At 43.3% G+C, this 21051-nt stretch overlaps 2 protein-coding genes across 16 annotated transcripts in view; one reads left to right on the top strand and one right to left on the bottom strand.

Moving 5' to 3' along the window:
* Positions 1 to 21051, bottom strand: part of LOC132386651 (zinc finger protein 214-like) — a 243883-nt gene that overhangs the window by 42703 nt on the left and 180129 nt on the right. The window contains exon 3 of one of the 3 annotated variants that reach the window (XR_009509626.1): positions 6922 to 6936. The exons of 1 other annotated variant lie outside the window; for it this stretch is intronic. The gene's annotated coding sequence lies outside the window, so the exon portion shown is untranslated. Of the gene's footprint in view, positions 1 to 6921; positions 6937 to 20005; positions 20725 to 21051 lie in introns of those variants that run through there. One more of the 3 variants, XR_009509625.1, reaches the window with a different exon arrangement.
* The window catches only part of LOC132386644 (zinc finger protein 239-like), a 178717-nt gene continuing 170533 nt past the window's right edge, over positions 12868 to 21051 (top strand). For 6 of the 13 annotated variants that reach the window (XR_009509619.1, XR_009509615.1, XR_009509614.1 and 3 more), the window contains exons 1-2: positions 12869 to 13697; positions 18566 to 18731. The gene's annotated coding sequence lies outside the window, so the exon portion shown is untranslated. Of the gene's footprint in view, positions 13737 to 18565; positions 18732 to 21051 lie in introns of all 13 variants that reach the window. The other 7 variants (XR_009509618.1, XR_009509617.1, XM_059958948.1 and 4 more) reach the window with 5 other exon arrangements.

Genomic DNA, 21051 nt, shown 5'->3' with positions numbered 1-21051 from the left:
CACCTGTTTACTTGGATTACATCTCCCTCACCCTCGCCCTCTCCTTCCCTCCCTCCATCCCCGTCCAATCTTGTGAACTAAATTGAATCTACCACATCATCGTAAGACTGGCGGTGAAGACCCGAGGGGCAGAATGGTCTACTTCTGCACCTATTTCCTATTGTCTATTGACTATATCGTTTACCACCTAGGTTTTGGATTTTATATACAGGTGGCTCCCGTTTTTCGGACGTTTGCTTTACAACAGCTCATTGTTATGAAAGACCTACGTTAGTACCTGTTTTTTCTAACCAAATAGGATTTTCGCTTTTACGATAAAGATGATGCCAGCTTTATATGTGAGTTTACCCCGAGAAAGACTACCGTGACCGTGAAGCCTTGTGCGGCAGTTGTGTATGCATGCGTGCACGTGCCGATTTTTTTTTCTCTCCAAATCAATTTCAGTTCACTATCTTCTGGATTTTCAGTGAAACTACACCGTACATACAATATTTCTACTTTATATAGTGTGTATACTTATCATTCCTACTTTTACTATAGGTTAGTGTTATTTTAGGTTTTATGTGCTATTTGGTATGATTTGGTGGGTTATTCTTTGGGCCTGGGAACATCCACAATCTTTTCCCATTTAAATTAATGGTGATTGCTTCTTCGCTTCATGACATTTCGGCTTACAAATGGTTTCATAGGAACGCTCTACCTTTAGATACAGGGGGAAACCTGTATTTACACCTATATATGCATAACATTGCTAACCCTTGGATTATCTGGTTTAAGTTCACTATTATTAGTAGTTACCACTAAAATAGTGTTTGTTCACTGCAAAACCCTACTCCCAAGTGTGTTCAATTGTTGCTGGTAGTTTTATAGGTTTGCGTCTGTGTGAAACCTGAAGTAACAAATGGTACATAATATGTGATTACACTATTAAGATTTATAATTCTTACTTTGAATAAAGGGTCAGTAAAGAAAACAAAAAAAAAAAGAAAAAGGGCCCACTCTCTCCATTCAAGTCTTCTCATCTCTCCCCAGCAAAAGGCCATGAAAATCTCTCTTCCAGACTCACAAGGAAGAACATTTCTGTCATTGGATAGCCTCGCACACCAAAACCCTGTCATCTCTAGTTGTAACCTATACATTGCTGCTGCAGAGAAACCTTTACCTCAGCAGTGAAACATTACAGAGAGGCCATTACATCAGCAATTGAATCCTTACAGTGTGTTACACTTGTGACACACTACCGGGTTCAAACTGGGGAGAAAGTTTCAATGAGCTGCATGCTGGATATTAGTCTATCACCATTGCTGAATGCAATTTTGGGAGTGACTGTCGGTGCTGAACTCTGCAATTATTGCTGCTGCTCACCACACCCAGTTCTGCACCATGGTCACTGGGCATTGGAGGAGTTTTTTTCTGCTGCACATTCACCTTTAATGGAACTGCAGTTTAATATTCTGGATCTGAGACAAATAAACCAGTTCTATTTTAAACTCTGTCTTCCACCTACTAAATCTGCCTCAGCTATTCAATCGTTTCTCTCTAATTATGATATCTCTGATACATGGTGTTTCCTTCATCCTACTGAGAGAGATTATTCTTTTTTTTCACATGTTCACCATACCTTTACTAGAATTGACTACTTCTTACTCGACAATCAACTCATTCCATTTGTCTATTCTTGTGATTATCAGAGTATACTGATTTCTGACCATGCCCCAATTACTCTGTCCTTAAATTTTCCTGGCCTTCCTCAGAGGAATAAACACTGGCGGTTTGATAAGACTTTACTATTGGATGATGATTTTCTAAAATTTATCAAAGATCAGATAACCTTTTATTTTAACACCAATACATCACCTGAAGTGTCATCCCAGATTGTCTGGGATGCCATGAAAGCGTATCTGAGGGGTCAAATAATCTCCTATACAGCAATTCTTAATAGAAAGTCCTGTGCAGATTGATTAGACCTCATTAATCAGATTAAAGAGTTGAATCAACTCTATGCGCAAACTAAGAATCTTGAACTATACAAGAAACGTGTAGAACTTCAAACTAAATTTAATCTTCTGTCCACTCAATCTGTCGAACGCCAACTTCTTGAAAGTAAGAGTCGTTTTTATATTCATGGTGACAAATCTGGTAAATTTCTAGCCAATCAGCTGAGGCATTCCACAGCCAAGCAACATATTACAAAGATCCGGAAGGAGAATGGAGACCTTACATCGGATCACTTAGAAATCAATGACGCATTTAAAAAATTCTATTCTCGACTTTATTCCTCTGAATCATTAAATGACAATATCTCTATCGATCATTTTTTAAATAATCTGAATATTCCTTCACTTTCATCCGATTTTAAAGCCAAACTTAATGCACCTATATCATTAGAAGAAATATCTTCTGCAATTTCTGCATTGTCCTCAGGGAAATCTCCAGGACCTGATGGGTTCCCCATAGAATTTTATAAATCATTCTCTTCACTTCTCTCCCCTCAGTTACTTTCAGTATTATCTGACTCGTTTAACTACAGCAAATTGCCACCCTCTTTCAATGAGGCTTCTATTATTCTTTTATTTAGAAAGGGTAAAGACACAACAGAGTGTTCCTCGTATAGGCCGATTTCATTGCTTAATGTTGATGTTAAAATCTTGGCCAAAGTTTTGGCATAGATTAGAAACTGTTATTCCCTCTATTGTTTCTGATGATCAAACTGGTTTTATTAAAAACCGTCTTCCTTTTTTTTTAACATTCGGCGTTTATTTAACATTTTATATTCACCTCCAACTGGGATTCCTGAATGTGTTATTTCCCTTGATGCGGAGAAAGCATTTGATCGTATAGAGTGGAACTACCATTTTGCAGTTTTAGAAAAAATTTGACTTCGGTCAAAGTTTTATCTCTTGGATCAAATTGCTGTATTTGTGTCCGACTGCCTCTGTTTTAACTAAATCTCAGAAATCCCAGTTATTTAACCTCAAACGTGGCACCCGTCAGGGATGGATGCCCTTTAAGTCCCTTTCTCTTTGAATTGGCTATAGAACCTTTGGCGATAGCTTTTCGAAATTGTCCTGAACTGACCGGGATTTGGAGATGGGGTGTTGAGCATAAAGTTTCTCTTTATGTTGATGACTTATTACTTTTTCTTTCAAATCGGTCTACATCCTTACCTCCAATGTTTTCACTTCTTGACCAGTTTAGCCAGTTCTCTGGATATAAACTTAATTTACATAAGAGCGAACTTTCCCCAATTAATAAAAAAGCACAAGAATTAACATTTCGTGATCTCCCCTTTAAAGTAGTCCACGATCAATTTACTTATCTTGGGATTATATTCACAAGGAAGTTTAAAGATCTCTTTCGTGAAAATTTTGCCAATCTTTCATATACTATAAAACAGAGTCTGTTACATTGGTCACCTCTATCTATGTCTTTGGTAGGTCGTATTAATGTTGTTAAAATGTATGTTCTCCCTAAACTTTTATATTTATTTCAATCAATCCCAATTTTTATTCCTAAATCCTTATTTGATTCCTTAGACTCTGTTATTTTGTCATATCTGTGGAAGAATAAGCGCTCTAGAATTAACAAAGTTTATCTCCAAAAATCTAAAGAAGATGGTGGCATGGCTTTACCTAACTTTTGTTTATATTATTGGGCAGCCAATATATGTTGTGCTACCTTCTGGTCTTTTTTCCATGGCCAACCCGAGTGCCCTAAATAGGTGGCAATGGAGTTGAGCTCCACTAAAGAATTATCTATCTCTGCACTTCTCGGCACCGTAATCCCTAGTAGTTTGTCCAGATTAATAGTTAATCCTCTTGTCAGACACACTTTGCGTATATGGGCTCAGTTTAGGAAACTTTATGGGTTCCATGGTATTTCCTTTTCTAGCCCTATCTTACATAATCACCTTTTTTTTTTACCTACTGCATATGACTCAGACTTCCATGATTGGTATAGGAAGGGCATTAGACATTTTGAAGATTTTTTTATTGATAATCGCTTTGCCTCTTTTCAACAGCTCTCTGCTAAGTTTAATCTGCCTAATGCTCATTTTTTTAGATATCTCCAAATTAGACACTTTATTACTCCTTTAATCCCTAACTTCCCTGAAATGCCTGAGAAATATGTTATGGACTTATTTCTTTCTATTAATCCACTAGGTAAAGTTTTAATATCATTTATTCGTGATAAATTAGCAGCCCTACGACGTGCCCTTGTGGATAAACTTAAAATGGCATGGGAGGATGATTTAAATACCTCTTTATCCGATGAGACTTGGAACTCGAATCTCAAATCGGTTAACCCAACCTCGCTGTGTGCTCGCCATTGCCTTTTATAGTTTAAGATTGTTCATAGAGCCCATATGTCTAAATCCAAATGATCTCGGTTTTACTGTAACATCAGTCCGCTTTGTGATAAATGCAAAAGGGGCGAGGCCTCTCTCATTCATATGTAATGGCTTTGTCCTAGCTTGGAGAAATTTTGGAAAGATGTCTTCATAACGTTATCGTATATTCTGAATCACCACCTAGAACCTAACCCTTTAATTGCTTTGTTTGGTTTCGGGGGTGAGACAGATTTACGTCTGAGTTTGACGAAGTGTCGAATATTATCTTTTGCCTCTCTCCTGGCTAGGCGTTTAATCTTCCTTAGATGGAGAGATGTTGCCCCGCCCACACATGCTCAATGGCTTAACGATATCATGGCCTGCTTAGACCTTGAAAAAATTCATTATTCAGTCCTTAATTCGGATTTGAAGTTCCATAAGGTCTGGGGACCTTTTATTGAGTACTTTCATAACCTTCCTCTTGACTAAGGTTTTTTTTCGGTCCCTTGCTTTCAGCTCCTTTTTTTTGGTAGTAGGCATTAAAACCTTCTATTGCTAAGTGTATTCACAGTTCGGGGGTTTGATTGTCCTGATTTATATTCTCTATATTGTGTTGTGGTTGGTCTGGAGTTTTTTTTTGTTGCGGGGCTTGGGGAGGACACTAATTTTACATGTCTTCAATTTGGCTGCTTTCTCAATTATCTTTCTTCGTATCATATTATTATTGTATGTTTATTTTTGCACTGTATCAATGTTCTTCATTTTGATCCGGGCTTTTTTTTTATCTGTAGCTATGTAGAAAATGTATAAAAAAACTAATAAAAAAACTCTGTGTTTGGTACTTAGTGAATTTATAACACAACTGGTGTACTCAGGCCTGCTGAACCCGGCCAGTGAATCTGTTCCACATCCGTCCATCTGAATCCTCCCCTGTTGTTTCCCTTGAATTCTCTGCAGACTGAGGAAGTCGAGATGACTGCAGTTCTAATCTCTGGGCTGATGAAGAATGACATTGTTCGTTAACCTCCTTAATCACAACTCATTTCCACATTATGACTCATTTTCCCTGCTTTTAAAGGGTTGTTGGAAACGCCACTGTCCTCTAAAGACTTAAATTGGAATGGGAACCCATAAGTTGGATGTTCGAAGGAGCAGGGTCAGAAACCAGAGGTGGGTCTGCACAGGGCAGAGTTTGGGACTCTGGGCGATGGATGGACTAAGAACGTATGATGAGGAAAAAGGACTCAACAGTGGGGCGTGGCAATGGATGACAGAGTAGCAACATTTGGGCGCTAATTGGCAGACGAAATAACTTGGTTACCTGACTGACGAAAAATGCCTGTGGTGAGGGGCCCCATTGGTCGAGGCACATGTGTGTGTTGAGAATGGTTATACCTACTGCTTGTTTATCCTGTAATATTATATCTGAATGGTTATTTGAGATGATCCTATCTGAAACAATGTATTGATTGTCATATAAATTGTGAGATTATGTCCTTAACTGAATCAGGCTTGAAGTCATTGTGCCTTAATGAAGTTACCGTGGTCATTCATCAGTTTGTGTTTTAAAGCAAGATTTTGGTGAATGATTTTTGCCACTTGATTTTACCTGCATAAGTAATCAGATTGAGTTCAACTACTGCAGGATCCTGGAATGTGTTGGATTGTGTCTGGATTCTCGTGGCATTTTCTGCGTTTAGTGTCTTGTTTGCTTGTATTGCATGTATTTCAGATTTTTTTCTTTTTCTTAAACACCTTGTCCTGTATTTCCGCAAGGAACTCCTCTGTTTCTGGGAAGAGATCTCCAACTCTCAGTCAGGTGCTCGGTGCTTCCTTGTCACCATCTAGTCTGCTCAGATCGTTGGGATGTCTCCCGTGGAGGGGTCATGCTCATTCCACTGGTTCATGTTTTCTTCCAGAGTGATGATTCATTTTTCTGAGTTGACCTCTCATTTAAGTTTTCTGCTCTGTATTTCTTATCACGATTGCATATACACACATGGAGTGCTGAATCCAGTTCATTTTTGATGAAAATACATATAACTAGAAGTTTAATCTGACTGTTGTGTGATTTCGTTTTATTTCATGTGTGTTATTTCTCTTCCTGCTCCTGTCCAAGGTAGTGTTAATCTAAGTGGGTTTGAGTGTAAATGGTCTTTTCTAAAGCTTTCTTAAGTTCTTGTTTATCATTCTAATTTTTACTGATTGAAATGGGACAATGATATTTTTATTTAAAAAAATTCAATGTCGGTATTGATGAAAATGTTTATTGCCTGTATTGTATTTGTTAATTATTGAGCTCTATTTGGTAGTTTTTTTTAAAGCCTTGGACTAAATTTTGTCAAAGGTTTTCCCTATTCCGCACTACTTTCTATTTTCTTTGGTTGTTGATATTCCAGATACGTGGCTATCAAGAGTCCCGGTGAAGGGTCTTGACCCGAAATGTTGATTCCCATCCATAGATGCTGCCTGACATGCTGAGCTCCTCCAGCACTTTGTGTGTAGTTCTCTAGATTTCTAGCATCTGCAGGTCCTCTTGTTTCCCAGATACTTATGTTTCTTGAAAGAACAAGCCAAGAACAAGCGAGTAGTGGGGTTGTGTGGCTCTGTTGGTGAAATATTAAATAAAATCATTAGCAAGAGGAAGTAAAGGGTTGAAAGGTGTAGAATCTGTGGGTAGCATTAAGGAACAGCAAATGTTATGAAAAACCCTGATGGGAATTGTGCAGAGACTTCCAAACAATAGTAAGAATGAGGTCCACAAATTACAATGGGAAATAGAAAATGTGTGCCATACGGGCGATGTTACCAGAGTCATGGGGGATTGTCATTCAGGTGATTAGCAAAACTTAGGATGGTATTGGTCTCAAGAGGAGGAATTCCTGGAATGCCTACGAGATGGTTTTTTAGAGCAGCTCGTGGTTGAGCCCGCTTGGGGATCAGATATACTGGATCATTGTAATGAACTGGAATTAATTAGGTCACTTAAGTCCAAAGAACCCTTAGGGGTAAGTGCTCTTAATATGATCAAATTCACCCCGACATTAGAGAAGGAGAAGCTAAAGTCAGATATGGAATAAAGAGTATTAGAGAGGCATGAGATTAAAAATTGGTCAAAATTGATTTTAAAAGAACATGGGCAGGGACGAAAACAGAACAGCAATGGCTGGAATTTCTGGAAGCAATTTGGAAGGCACAGGATATATACAGTGGCATACAAGTTTGGGCACCCCGGTCAAAATTTCTATTCCTGTGAATAGCTAAGCGAGTAAAAGATGACCTGATTACAAAAGGCATAAAGTTAAAGATGACACATTTCTTTAATATTTTAAGCAAGATTACATTTTTAGTTCCATCTTTTACAATCTCAAAATAATAAACAAGAAAAAAGGCCAGAAGCAAAAGTTTGTGTACCCTGCATTGTCAGTACTGAGTAACACCCCCTTTGGCAAGTATCCCAGCTTGTAAACACTTTCTGTAGCAAGCCAAGAGTCTTTCGGTTCTTGTTTGGGTAAATGTCTGTGTTCAGTCATAAGTAGCAAAGTACTGACTATGGAAATTACAAATCAGAATATTATTAGAGTCACAGAGAGCAGCAGCTCAGAAACAGGCCGCTCGGCCTTTCTAGTCCATGCCGACCTGTTTTTGTTGTTGCTGCCCAGTTCCAGCTACCTGCAGCAGAGCCTCCATACACCTCCCATCCACGTCCTCACACAAATTCCTTTTTAGTGTCTAAATCAAACCCAGATCCTCCACTTCCACTGGCAGCTCATTCCACACTCTCACCAACCTCTAAGTGAAGAATTCCCCTTCAGATTCCCCAAAAATAATTCACTTTCACCCTGAACGAATGTAAGGGGAGGGGGTGGTCAAATGCAGAGAGGGAAAGTTCAGAGCAGAAAGTTTACACTGAATATCGTTCAGAAATAGTAATTGAACTTGCTGCAAACCTACTCTCCATATCCTGTACATTCTTAACCAAATTATTGATCTAGATGACAATAATGGTTGATGTTCAAAGTAAATGTTATTATCAGAGTACATATATGTCACCACGTACAACCCTGAGATTGTTTTTCCTACTGGAATGCTTAGCAAATCTATAGAATAGTAACAGGATCAATGAAAGTTCAAGTGGAGCATAGAATTCAACAAACTGCAAATGCAAATATAATTAAATATCAATGAATAATGAGAGCAATGGGGTGTAACCCTGGGGAGCCTCACTAGGCAGGGGCCTCGAGTCCAATAAACAGCCTCCCACCATCACTCTCTGCTTCCTACCATCAAGACAACTGTGCATCCAGTTATCCAGCTTCCCTGGATCCCATGTGGTCTGACTTTCCTCAGCAACTTACCATGTGAACCTTATCAAAGGCCTCACTGATGCCCACATTGGCCACGATCCTGGGACAGAGGTGTCACCGATCAGAGGGCACAGATTTAAGCAGAGGATGAAGAGGTTTAGAGGGATCTGAGGAGAAGATTTCTCACTCAGAGGGTAGCTGAAATCTGGAACTCACTGCCCGAGGTGGTGGTGGAGGCAGGTCCCTTCACAACATTTACGAAGAGGATGAGCATTGAAACTGCCGAGATACAGTCGGCTATGAACCAAGTGCTGATAAATGGGACCAGTGTAGACAGTGAGTGGATGGTCAGAACAGGTATGGCCGGCCAAAGGCCTGTTTCCGTGCTGTGTGATCCACCGCTCCGGACATGCTAAATTAACGATGGTGGCACCGCGAGGCATTGATTTTAAACCTCCACACCCCCCTCCAACCTGAAATGAGCCAGACTGCACCCCTTTCTCACCACTGTGAGTATCTTTTTCTGTCAAGGTAACATCGAGATTGATCACTTCTGCTAAACAACTGGCAATTGATGAAGTTCCTGTGTCTTCTGCCATTACTGTTGCTGCCTGACAGCAAAACTAATCCTCTCACTGTGTCAGAATCAGTGATTAAATCCGGCCCCAAACACTGTGATTTCACCCCTGCACATTGTACCTTGAACTATCTCACTGTTGGTCTGATGGAGACACAACCCCTGCGGTCTTCACAAGTGATCACATCTCCCCTGCTTCTGACATTTCAAATACCCTCAGAATGGTTTTCTGATTCAGTCTGAAGGTTATGGTACATTCAGCTCGTCGTCAGACCTGACAAACCGTGTCTTCCCACAGCTGGTTCCACCTGTTGGTGTGTCCTCTTTCCTCCACCTCCAGGGAAGCTGCATCACCAAACAAATCCCTCATTTGAGACGGCAGTCTGTACCCGTGACACGGGAAATCACATCTCTGTCACTCTCCTGATACCGTGTCTGACCTGCTCACCTCCGGGTATCCTCCATCAGCAAGCTTCTTCCTCAGTCACCGTCTGTGAGATTATATAAAAACACAATTACTGTAAAACGATCTATCAGACAGCTCCTGTATCCCTCCACCGCGGACGACGGTTTGCTGATTAAAACTCTCTCTCCTCAGCCCCTTCGCTATTCCCTTTCCCTTTAGAAAACTCCAGATATGCCAGCTGATCCGAATCCACTGTGAGGACATTTATATCTCACAGGAGGATGTAGAAACCTGTGTTGTTCTCTGATACAGAGGTCACTGACACCCCACCGCCATCACAATCTGTATCAACAGCCCATGACGGTGACAGCTCTTCCAGACACTGGGGATTTGTAACAAACACAATGTTAACAGCAAGATTAAACAGCGATTCGTTTGAAGAGAGAATTGCTGCTTCCTGAAAGGACACGCGAGCGTCCGATACAACGGAACAGATCCTCCCCAGTTTACAACTTTATTTGATCCGGGTCACGGAACGTTCGATCATCCCACTTTCTCACAACAGCAACCCCACTCACCCCCGTCCCACACCTTCCATGCACTCACCCCACGGCCAAGTACACACACAACCTCTACCCACGCACACACAGACAGATCCCCTTCACCCCAATCCCCCTCCAAGCCCGGGAACCACAACTAACTGATCCCACAGCTCGGACTCGGGTGCAAAGCTAAAACCGGGGCTGCGGGATCGGGGGAGCCCGGAGCCTCCAGCCGTCCGGCAGAGCTCGTTCCCGACACTTTTCATAGAAACATGGAAAACCGACAGCACAATACAGGCCCTTCGGCCCACAAAGTTGAAATTCCACGCCAACCGGCCCCGATTTCCACAAACCCAAAATCAGACCCTTCTTCAGCACCAGCCGTGGTCGGAGGCGGGAGGGACAACGGAGAGTTAAGTCACAAACACGACAAAGTCGTGATGCTGGAAATTCAGAGCAACACAAACAAAATGCTGGCGGAACTCAGCAGGCCGGGCAGCATCTATCAGAGAGAAAAATCACACACTTATCCCACCCCCCGCATAAAAAAACGGCATTGCGATCATCAACCCCCAGACCCACCCCTCCCGCACAAAAGGGAATATTATCATCGATCCCCCGCCCCCATAAAAAAACCTACCCCGCACAACTGCGGAGGAGCCGGTGTCACCAGTGTCGAGGCGGCCGCATCGGGAGCAGCGGACACAATGGGCGACCCCGGAAGATTCACAGGTGAAGTGTCGCCTCAGCTGGAAGGATGCTTGGACAACGGAGAGAGTTCGGCCGTCCGGCCCTTTCACTGTGACACCCCGAACTCCACATCAAATCCGTCCAAACGAATCTGGGTGATCTTTAATGACCAATAAATATAATTCCTGTCAGCGATCAGCTGTCTGAATGATCCCCTGACTCTGAGAGGAAGGAGTATCTATGGTCCACACTGTCAGGGTGTTGAGTTTACCAGGAGACAAAGACTGCACGGACGAGAGGTTTTCTGTTGACTAATACACTGTGTGTGGACCCCGTTGGCAATTCAGGTGTTGTGACCCGAATCGGGACAAACACCACGCTGCCCACTCCACCAACAACACGGCACAGCCGGACACATAACAGGGGACTTTATATCCCACAACCCTGGATTCAGTGATGAAACCCGTGATTAATGTTGTCCCACCGAAATCATAAGAAACGTCCATTAATGTGCTTTAAATACGAGCGCTCTTCCGCAGGTGACGTCGGACACACCCCACACGCGTCTGACGTCACACACGGGCTCCCCACAGCGGGATCTGCCCTCAGGTGCGCGGTGCCTTACGTCATCCCGCGGAGGGAGGGAGGGGGGGATTTTATTGAAAGGATGAAGATGCTGAGAGAGGGGGCGGACAGGATGTTTGTCCCGGTGCGGACGTGGAGGGCTCATCTGTTGAAATGTCTGAGCCCAAGGGATTCACCACTTTGGGGGCAAACACCAGCCGACTGTTGCCCTCCAAGCGGGGCTGATGGTCAGGACAAAGTGACAATTATTTGTGCTTTGTTGAGATTGTACCTGGAATATGGTGTAACATCCCGCTCCCCATACTAACACGGGTTATACAGACCAAAGAACAAACTGCCGGAGGAACTCAGTGGGTCGGACAGCATCTGTGGAGGGAAATGGACCGTCAACATTTCGGGCCGAGACCCTCCCTCTGAAGTGAGAGTGGACGGGAAATAGTCAGAGAAAAGAGGTGAGGGGTGGGGATTGGGCAAGAGCTGGGGAGTGAGGGGGATCCAGGTGAGGGGGGAGGTGGGAAGGTGGAAATAGTGACAGGGGTGGGAGGTGAGGGGTTGGGGCAACACGGGACTGCAGAGGATGGAAATTAATTCCATAGAGGATTAACAAAGAGGTTAGAGAGTATTTGTTATAGAGAGGGCAATGAAGATTCACCAGACTGATCCCTGCAGTGGTGGGGTCATCATACGAAGAAAGATCAAATGTGATAACCCTTTCATTTAGAGAATCGAGGACTGAGAGGAGAACACATTGAAATGCACAACATCATTACCGGTTGAACCAGGGATCCCAGTCTCTGAAACAGGGATGGACTGTCCGGGACTGAGATGAGGGGAAATGTCTCCACTCCGAGGGTGGTGAATGTCTGCAAATCCTATTGAGAAATATACCTGACATAATCACAATATATACCTGAAATATAATCACTATGTAGTAGCTATTTACTATACAATGTAATCACTCTTGTGTACCGAATATTACTATGTATTATTTTACTAGACACATTTTGCTGTGTATTTTTTACCAGATACCTTGTATTCTCTTAGCTACTTACTGTGGCAGTTAAAGAACACCTGTTTCGCATTAGCAACACTAATGAGCAGAAATGTACATATATCCAACAGCATGGCTTCTGAAGAGATAACAGGGAGGATGGTATGAGCAGGAAATGTGAGGGAGGTTAAGGGAGGCTGACTGAGAAACAACCGTGGCCAGGAATGAGGCACAAGATGTGAACTGGAAAGAAATACTGGTGGCGCACCGAGAGCTGGGCAAGAGCGTTTGATTAGTTCATGTATAGATGATATGCAACTAAAAATTGATTGGGTATGGTGATGAAACCGAAATGTAACTGAGATAAGAAATGACTATAAAGAATGCTGTACACCGGAGCTCGGCGGGCTTTCGGTGACAAGATCATTGATTGCCTCAGCCTTTGTTTTCAAATAAAGGTTTAAACTTCTCGAAGAATTGTCTGCGTCTCCTGTTCATATCATGTAACCACAACAATCCCCACCACAGAGAGCGGTGGAGACTCAGTGATCGTCCTCACGTACAAAAGAGGCCGGCAGATGTGTGGAGACCGAAGGGATCGAGGAAATGACGATCGGGCAGAAACATGTGGCTGAGATGGAAGAGCAGCCGCCATCTTGCTGACGGTTAGAGGGGCTGAGTGGCCACATCCTGCTGTTTCTCACTTGATGTTTCAGTGTTCCTGTCCAATGAAGCCAGAGGAATGTAAATAGAAATAACTGTTTATGAACATAGACTGATTTAAATGAAACCCGCACATTTCCGGGGTGGTTCTGAATTGTGTGTCGGGACGGGATGGGAATCGAAATTATAACTCTGAGAACTCTATGACCTGGGGGTGGCTGAAAAGGGATCGGGGAAGATATGGAGGGAAAAACTAAATACTTGTCTAATGGAAATAATATAGGGAAATAATGAAATATTTTGGGAAATGCGGCGGTGGGTAGGGCAATATGTGAAGGGGGAAGAAACAGTCACCGAGTCACGTGATCATGTTTCACCGCAGATCGGTAGCATCTGCGGGTTTGATTCCGATGCTCCGCCCAACGCCCGTGACGCAATGAGCACAATGCGCATGCTCACAGTCCCGGGAAAGGCAGTGTTGTTTTTTCGTTCTTTGTGAAAGTTGGTTGGCGGTGTGTTCGGGATTGGGAGGGGGTTCTCGCCCCTTTGGACGGGGAGCCGGAGGCGGATTATTCTCTGTGGGGCAACACCAACAATTTTCCTTCGGTGAGTATTGAAGCCGGTTCCGAGCGGGGAGGTCTGACGGTGGGTAGTGAGTTAACTTTCCAGAACTCAAGCAAGATAAAGCCTGCAGATGTTGGGAATGGGAGCAAAGCGCACAAAATGCTGGAGGAACTCAGCAGGCCGGGCAGCATCTAGGGGAAGAATACAGTCGGCATTAGCAGCCGAAACCCTTCGGCTGGACTGGAGAATAAAAGGTGGGGGTGGGGAGGGAGAGAGAAACACAAGGTGATCGGTGCAACCTGATGGGGGAGGGGATGAACTTTCCCGAACTGGCGGCCTCGCCTCGCTTCCTTCACAGAATCTGCCGGGGTCGGTCCGGGTTGTGAGACCTTCTCACCGAACCGTCTGAGATGAGCCGCCGCTCAGCCCCTGTTCTGGTCCTATTAGCAGGATGAAGTAAAACATGCTTCCATATTGTTACTGACAGAGAATTGTACAATTTACGTTCCGTGTGTTTTCTGAATGTACTTGCCTGTGATGCTGCCACAAGTCAGTGTTTCTTTGTACCTGTACCTTCCCGTACTTGTGCACTTGGCAATAGATTCAACAGGACCTGAGAAATCTCAGTGAGATTTGATTCGTGATGATCATCTTGGCAGCTCGGTAGGTTAAATGTATGACAGTACACTGTAAAATGCAAAACCCTGAACAGTGTCGATGATCAGAGGGATCTTAGACTCCAAGTTCATCGCTTCCTGAAAGAGACTGCACAGATTGATCGGGTGGTTAAGAAGGCAAATGGCATGGTTGTCTTTATTAGTTGAAGCACTGAGTTCAAAAGTTGGGAAGTTGTGTTGCGGCTTTATAAAACTAGTTAGAGCACATCTGGAGTGTTTCATACAGTTCTGGTCGCCCCCATTCTCGGAAGGATGTCGGGGCTTTGGAGAGAGCGCAGAAGAGGTTTACCAGGATAGTGTCTGGATTAGAGGGCATGAGCTGTAACGGGAGGTTGGACAATCTCATGTTGTTTTCTCTGGATAGATGTTTATATGATTACCAGAGGATTAGAAGCAGTGTCTCAGAAGGCAGCGTCCATTGTTAAGGAACTCCAGCACCCAGGGCTGCCCTTTTCTCAATTTTACCATCAGATAGCGAGGTACAGAAGCCTAAAGGCACACACTCAGTGATTCAGAAACAGTTTCTTCCCCTCTGCCATCTGATTGCCAAATGGACATTGAACCCTTGAACACGACCTATGCCTCTTATAATCTTATACACCTCTATCAGGTTACCTCTTATCCTCCATCACTCCAAGAAGGAATGGCCGAGTTCACTCCACCTATTCTCATAAGGCATGCTCCCCAATCTAGGCAACATCCTTGTAAACCTCCTTTGCACTCTTTCGAAGGTTTCCACATTCTTCCTGTAGTAAGGTGACCAGAATTGAGCACAGTGGTGTGTGACCAGGGTCCTGTATGGCTGCAACATTACCTCTCGCTTCTAAACGCATTCCCACGATTAATAAAGGTCAATGCAATATACATAGTCTTAAACAGAGAGTCAACCTGCGTCGCAGCTTTGAGTGTCCTATGGACTCGGACCCCAAGATCCCACGGATCCTCCACACTGCCATGAGCCTTACCATTAATGCTATATTCTGCTATCACATTTGACCAAACAAAATGAACAACTTCAAACTTATCGGGGTTGAACTCCAATTGCGACCCCTCAGCCTGGTTTTGCATGCTTTCGGTGCCCGCTGTAAGTGCTAACACTTTCCACACTATCCACTATCCACTATCCACAACACCCCCAAGCTTTGTGCCATCAGCAAATTTACTAACATATCCCTTCACTTCCTCATCCAGGTCATTTTATAAAAATCACAATGAGCAATGTTCCCAGATATATGGATACTGTAATTGATTTAGTTATTTATTTTTAGGATTATTTTTCTTCTATATTGCGTATTGCATTGAACTGCTGCTGCAAAGTTAACAAATTTCATGATGCACGCCAGTGATAATAAAACTGAATCTGAGTGGACAGATGATATATTTTTCCTGGGGGTTGAAATGTCTAATACACTTAAGGTGAGAGGAGATGTAAGTGGCAAGTTTGGCTCTTTTCACAGAAGTGGTTGGCAGCTGGACTCTCTGCCTGGGGTAGGAGATCCCACCAGCCACGTGATCCCGTTTGCCCCCCCATTTAACCACAGATGTAACAATCCCTTCGCTCATGCTCACAGACTCCGGGTGGGCGGTGTTTTCCTTTCTGCTCCGTACTGAAGAGGAATGTCTGTGGGATCGGGGAAGGTGTCCTCGCCTCCTGGGTCGGGGAGCCAGAGGTCATATCACAGTCTGTGGGCCAAAGATATTGCTGTCCCATCGGTGAGTACTGCGACCGATCCCGAGTGGGGAGATCCAATGTGGGCCGTGAGCCTCGAACTGAGAGCCAATTACTCATTTATTTTCCGATTATCTGGGCTGGTCAAAAATGTGTCCCCTTCACTTAATCTGCATTGAACGATCCAAACCAGGAGCACAGGCTGTCTATTTCTGCAGAGTTGAAATGGGTGACCCACAGACAGGTCACATACGGCTTTTTCTTGCAGAACTCTCCCGCCCTCCAGTTTGTGATGCAAGATCACATGTTGTGTTGGGGAAATCTGATGTTGGCCACTGAGTCCCGTTAACTTTCCCCAAGTCGCCAAGCTTGCTGAGGCTCCTCACATTTGTCCGTGAGCTTTGTGGCTATTGTCTTCTCCCGGACTGGGGTGGGTGAGAAAGGAGAATGTCCCAGGTTGTGTGGATCTTTGATTTCACTGCCTGCTTTACCGAGGGACTGGGAAGTCTAGGGGAAGAGTGGTTTCTGTGATGTGCTGATCTGGATCCAAAAGTCTCTGCAGATCCTCACAGTCAGAGGCAGAGTAGTTACCATAAAAAGCATGAAGTGTCCGGATGGAAAGCTTGTTGATAAAACTACGGTGAGGATCAAAGTATATCTGGCAATGTTTTTACTGCTTGTTCTAACTTTGTCATTTTGGAATCCTTTATACAGTAGTATGTACCATTAATTCAGTATATGCATATTGCTGGAGAACCATCAGTGATTGTCCTTGATCTCTTCTCCCATCTGGTTACATCTGCTCATTCCTTGCCCATCTTGTTCAACCTCTGTCCAGTCTCTCTGACCCCAGCTTCAGTGATATGCATCAACTATCTGGGTCAGCCTTGGTCCGCCCTGTATCACACCTTTTCAGTGATATATATCAGCAATCCTTCTAACCATAGTCTTCATTGTGAACTATTCTTTTACACCTTTGACCTCACTGAGTTATTTCCAAAATCACTTTTTGTTAGCTGGAATGCCAGAGGGTCATCAGGTCCCATTTCTGTTGTGCATTGGTGTGGAGGGTCTAGTTTTTGAACTGTGACTGGCTGACACATTTCATTGTATTACAGTCAGCAAAGAGTACTGGGAGAGTTGGTGCTTGGACCCTAGTCCTGTGATGGCTTTGACTTCAGTTAGTGCTTCTACAGAAGGGGCTGGATGGTCCTCCTTCTGCAATGAAGCAGAAATTTTGAGCAGCTGCACATTGGTTGTGGGGAAATCCCGGACTGCACTACCCAGTGTGAGATCTGTGAGGTTGGGTCCTGGGATATTACAGTTTTCGATCCAGGTAAATGGTCCCAGGAATCGAGCTGCTTGGGCTTATGGGGTGTTGAGCAAGTACTTCTGTTGTAGGATCAGATGTTAGTTTCTGGAGTTCCTTTGGAAGCATTGACTGCTAATCTGAGGAGTGGCTATGAGTAAATGGGCTGTTCTGTGTTTACAACAGGAAAAATAGACCTGCGAGTTTGGTGTTCAAACTGTGTTTAGAAATCCCCCCCACTCACTGTCATCTGTTGGCCACTCGGTGCAAGTCAAGCAGAATCTCAAGTTGCTGGAGATCTGCACTAAAAACTGAAAACGTTTGAAGTCATTCTGATGAAACGTTATTAACCTGAATTGTAGAGTTTGTTCCTCTCCCCACAGCTGTTCCTTACCTGCTGAGCGTTTCTGGTAAATCCAGCTTCTTTATATTACATTCATCCTGGACTGGTTTATATTTCCTGAAATTGACCTGATTTAACCTGGGAATGGAAATGGCTCTTTCTGTGCTGGTACAACAGTGAAGAAAGCACAACTTTCCCTATCAATTAACCTGGTACCAATTTGTCTATTTTTCCTGGAAATGTGTTCAGTGCAGTTGTTGCCAACAAGGTTCACATGAATAATCTCAGGAATGATCGGCTTTATGTATGAGGAGCATTTGATGGTTCTGGACCTGTGCTCAATGGAGTTCAGAAAGACAGTGGGAGTGGTGGGGGATGTATGGTTAAGTAAAACTACAGAATGCTGAAAAGCCTGGATACAGTGGACATGCAGAGGATGTTTCCATTAGACAGAGAGTCTGTGATCTCACAGCATCGTCTCAGAATAAAGATGTTTCCCTTTAAAACTGAGAAAAACGTATTGTCCAAAAGATGTCTGATCTGTGGAATTTGTTGCAGCAGAGGTTGGTTGAGGTATATTGATGACAGAGATTAATGTATTCCAGATTGCTAAGTAGCTGCAGGGTTACAGGAGGAAGGCAGGAATATGTTGTTGGAATAAAAATCAACCATGGTTGAATGGTGGGCAGACCAGATGGATTGAATCATCTACTTCTGTTCCTGACTGAATGATTGCTCCTTATCCCATATCATTTTGTGACGTGTGAGGGACAATAAAAGATTGTTTACTGAGATCATTATATCTGCATTCAACTTCTAACTTTCAGTGAGTTTTGTTCTTAGTAACATTAAGCAGAAATGTTTGCTTCTCCGTTTTATTGTTAATGTGCTTTATTTTCTCTCTGGTTAAAGTTCAACCTGCGGTGAAAGGTCTATTGGAAGAAATACCCCAACTGGAAGCAAACCACAGCTGAAGACGGGAACAGCAACAAGTGAACCAGCCCGAGGACTGAGAGCATCAACTAGAGAGAACGCTCCTGACTCAGAGTTTCCATTGATTCAGTCAGGAGAAAGTTTGGTGAGTCTCATTTAGTCAAACATTGAGGTCATGGTTGAGCATGGTACGATGAATGTGCTGAGCTGTGTATATCACAATGCAAGGAGCATCGTAGGAAAGCCCAATGAGCTCAGGAAAGGGAATTATGATATTGTAGACATTATTGGAACTTGTTTACACCCAATAGTCTTAGGGATTTAGAGGAACAAATTTGTAGACAGATTGGAGACCATGCCAAGAAACAAAAGTTGATTCAATAAGCGATTTTGACTTTCCATATACAGGCAGTCCCCAGGTTACACATGAGTTCCGTTCCTGAGTCCGTCTTTAAGGCAGATTTGTACGTATGTTGGAACAAGTACATCCGGTATTATTTAGTGTCAGTTAGTCAAACGTTTGTCTTAGTATATAGTATATATTTTACTTTTCTATGTATATAAAACACTTATAAGTATGTATTCCAATAATTAAACTATTGTGTTGCTTAGTAATAATTGTAGCTTTCATCAGGGCAGGGACTTTCACATCCTCCATTATTCTCACTTTATCCATTATCATTTAAAATTGTTACAATAGTTGACCGACTGCAGCCTAATGCTTTTCCAGTGACGGATGGCATTTCACCTCTTTCCAAATGCTTTCTTATTCACACTTTATTTTCAAGTGCGATTGCTTCCTGTCAGTGGAACAGAAACACTGCAGGCGGTGGGTGCCGACCTCTGCCAGCTCCAAAGCTCCACTGGGTCCAAAGAACTGCAACACTAAATTCCCCAGGTCCTAAACTGTACACTGAGACAGGTTAAATGGGACAAGTGGGGGCTGTGCTCGGTTTGGGTATTTGATCCTCCACAATATTCTGTGTGGGAATTTAAACTGGAGGTGGCGGTGTTTTATTTACTAGGTCGAGTTGCGAGCTTGACATCAACCCTGCATGGAGGGTACGGGAGTCACTGGATCGACATCAACCTGGCACGGGAGCAGTCTGTCACAAAAACAAACTCGAGAACCTCCGTTCTCTAGCCCAGTGCTGAGCTGACTGCGCCACCAGCTGACAGGAATGGTGGGAGGGGTTTGTGGTGTCAGGGTAAATCTTACTAAGAAAAATTTAAGCCCAATACAAAGTTAAACACTCAACACAGTAGAGGCAATGACTTAAAGTGGTGGACTGCGTTCTCCTTCCTCGGTTCGTAAGAACAAGTTGCTCGTAAGTCGGACATTTGTAACTCAGGGACTACCTGTATTGATTGGGACTCGAATAGTGTAAAAGGGGTAGATGGGGTAGAGTTTCTCAAATGTGCCCTTAATCAGTATGTAAAATTCCTGACGCAGAAGTGTGCAATAAGCTGTTAGGAAATGATCAGGGCTTGTGACAGAAATTAGTGATCATAATGCCATGAAATTCAAAATAAAGATAGAGAAAGAGAGGTCTGGACCACGGGTTGAGATTCTAAATTGGAGAAAAGTCAATTTTGATGGTATCAGGAAGGATCTGACAAGTGTGGCTTGGGACAGTCTGTTTCCTGGCAAAGGAGTACTTGGTAAGTGGGAGGCATTGAGAAGTGAAATTTTGAGAGTGTAGAGTTTGTATGTGCCTAAAAACATAAAAGTTGAAACGTAACCAGTGCAGGGAACCTTGATTTTCAGGAAATATTGAGGCCCCGGATATTTTGTTCCTCTAAATGCCTCAGACTGTTGGGTGCTGCCAAGACTCATTAATGACTACAATATCATAATTCCACTTCCTGCGCTCATCTGACTTTTTTTTAGTTGTCTTCTGTTAGGTTCTAAAAGCTTCCAAATAATGTTTGCTCTTTTGTTTTCCCCTCTCTTTGGCTTTTATGTTGTCTTTGGCTTCTCATTTCAGCCACGGTTGTGTCCTCCTGCCTTTCCAATGCTTCCACTTCTTTGGGATGCATCGATGACTCAGCTTCCAAAATGCTCCCAGAAACTCCAGCCATTGCTGCTCCGTTGTCACTCCTACCTTTTCCCTTCCAAACAAGTTTGGCCAGCTTCTCTGACATAGAAACATGGAGAAGTTCAGTACAGAAATAGGCTATTTGGCCCATCTAGTCAATGCTGAAAAAAACATTTAAGCTGTGCAACTACCTGCACCAGGACCATCGCCCTCCATACCCCTACCATCCACACTCCCATCCAAACTTCTTTTAAATGGTGAAACCGAGCTCATATTTACCACTTGTGCTGACATCTCATTCCACCCTCTCACAACCATTTCAGTAAAGAGCTTTTCCAAATGTTCCCATTAAATTTTCACCTTCTCCACTTACCTATGACTTCTGGTTATCATTGTACCCAACCTCAGTGGAAAATCCTCCTTCCA

The sequence above is a fragment of the Hypanus sabinus genome, unplaced genomic scaffold, assembly GCF_030144855.1.
Source record: "Hypanus sabinus isolate sHypSab1 unplaced genomic scaffold, sHypSab1.hap1 scaffold_124, whole genome shotgun sequence".
Lineage (NCBI taxonomy): Eukaryota > Metazoa > Chordata > Chondrichthyes > Myliobatiformes > Dasyatidae > Hypanus > Hypanus sabinus.
This window is presented reverse-complemented; position numbering and strand designations above follow the sequence as displayed.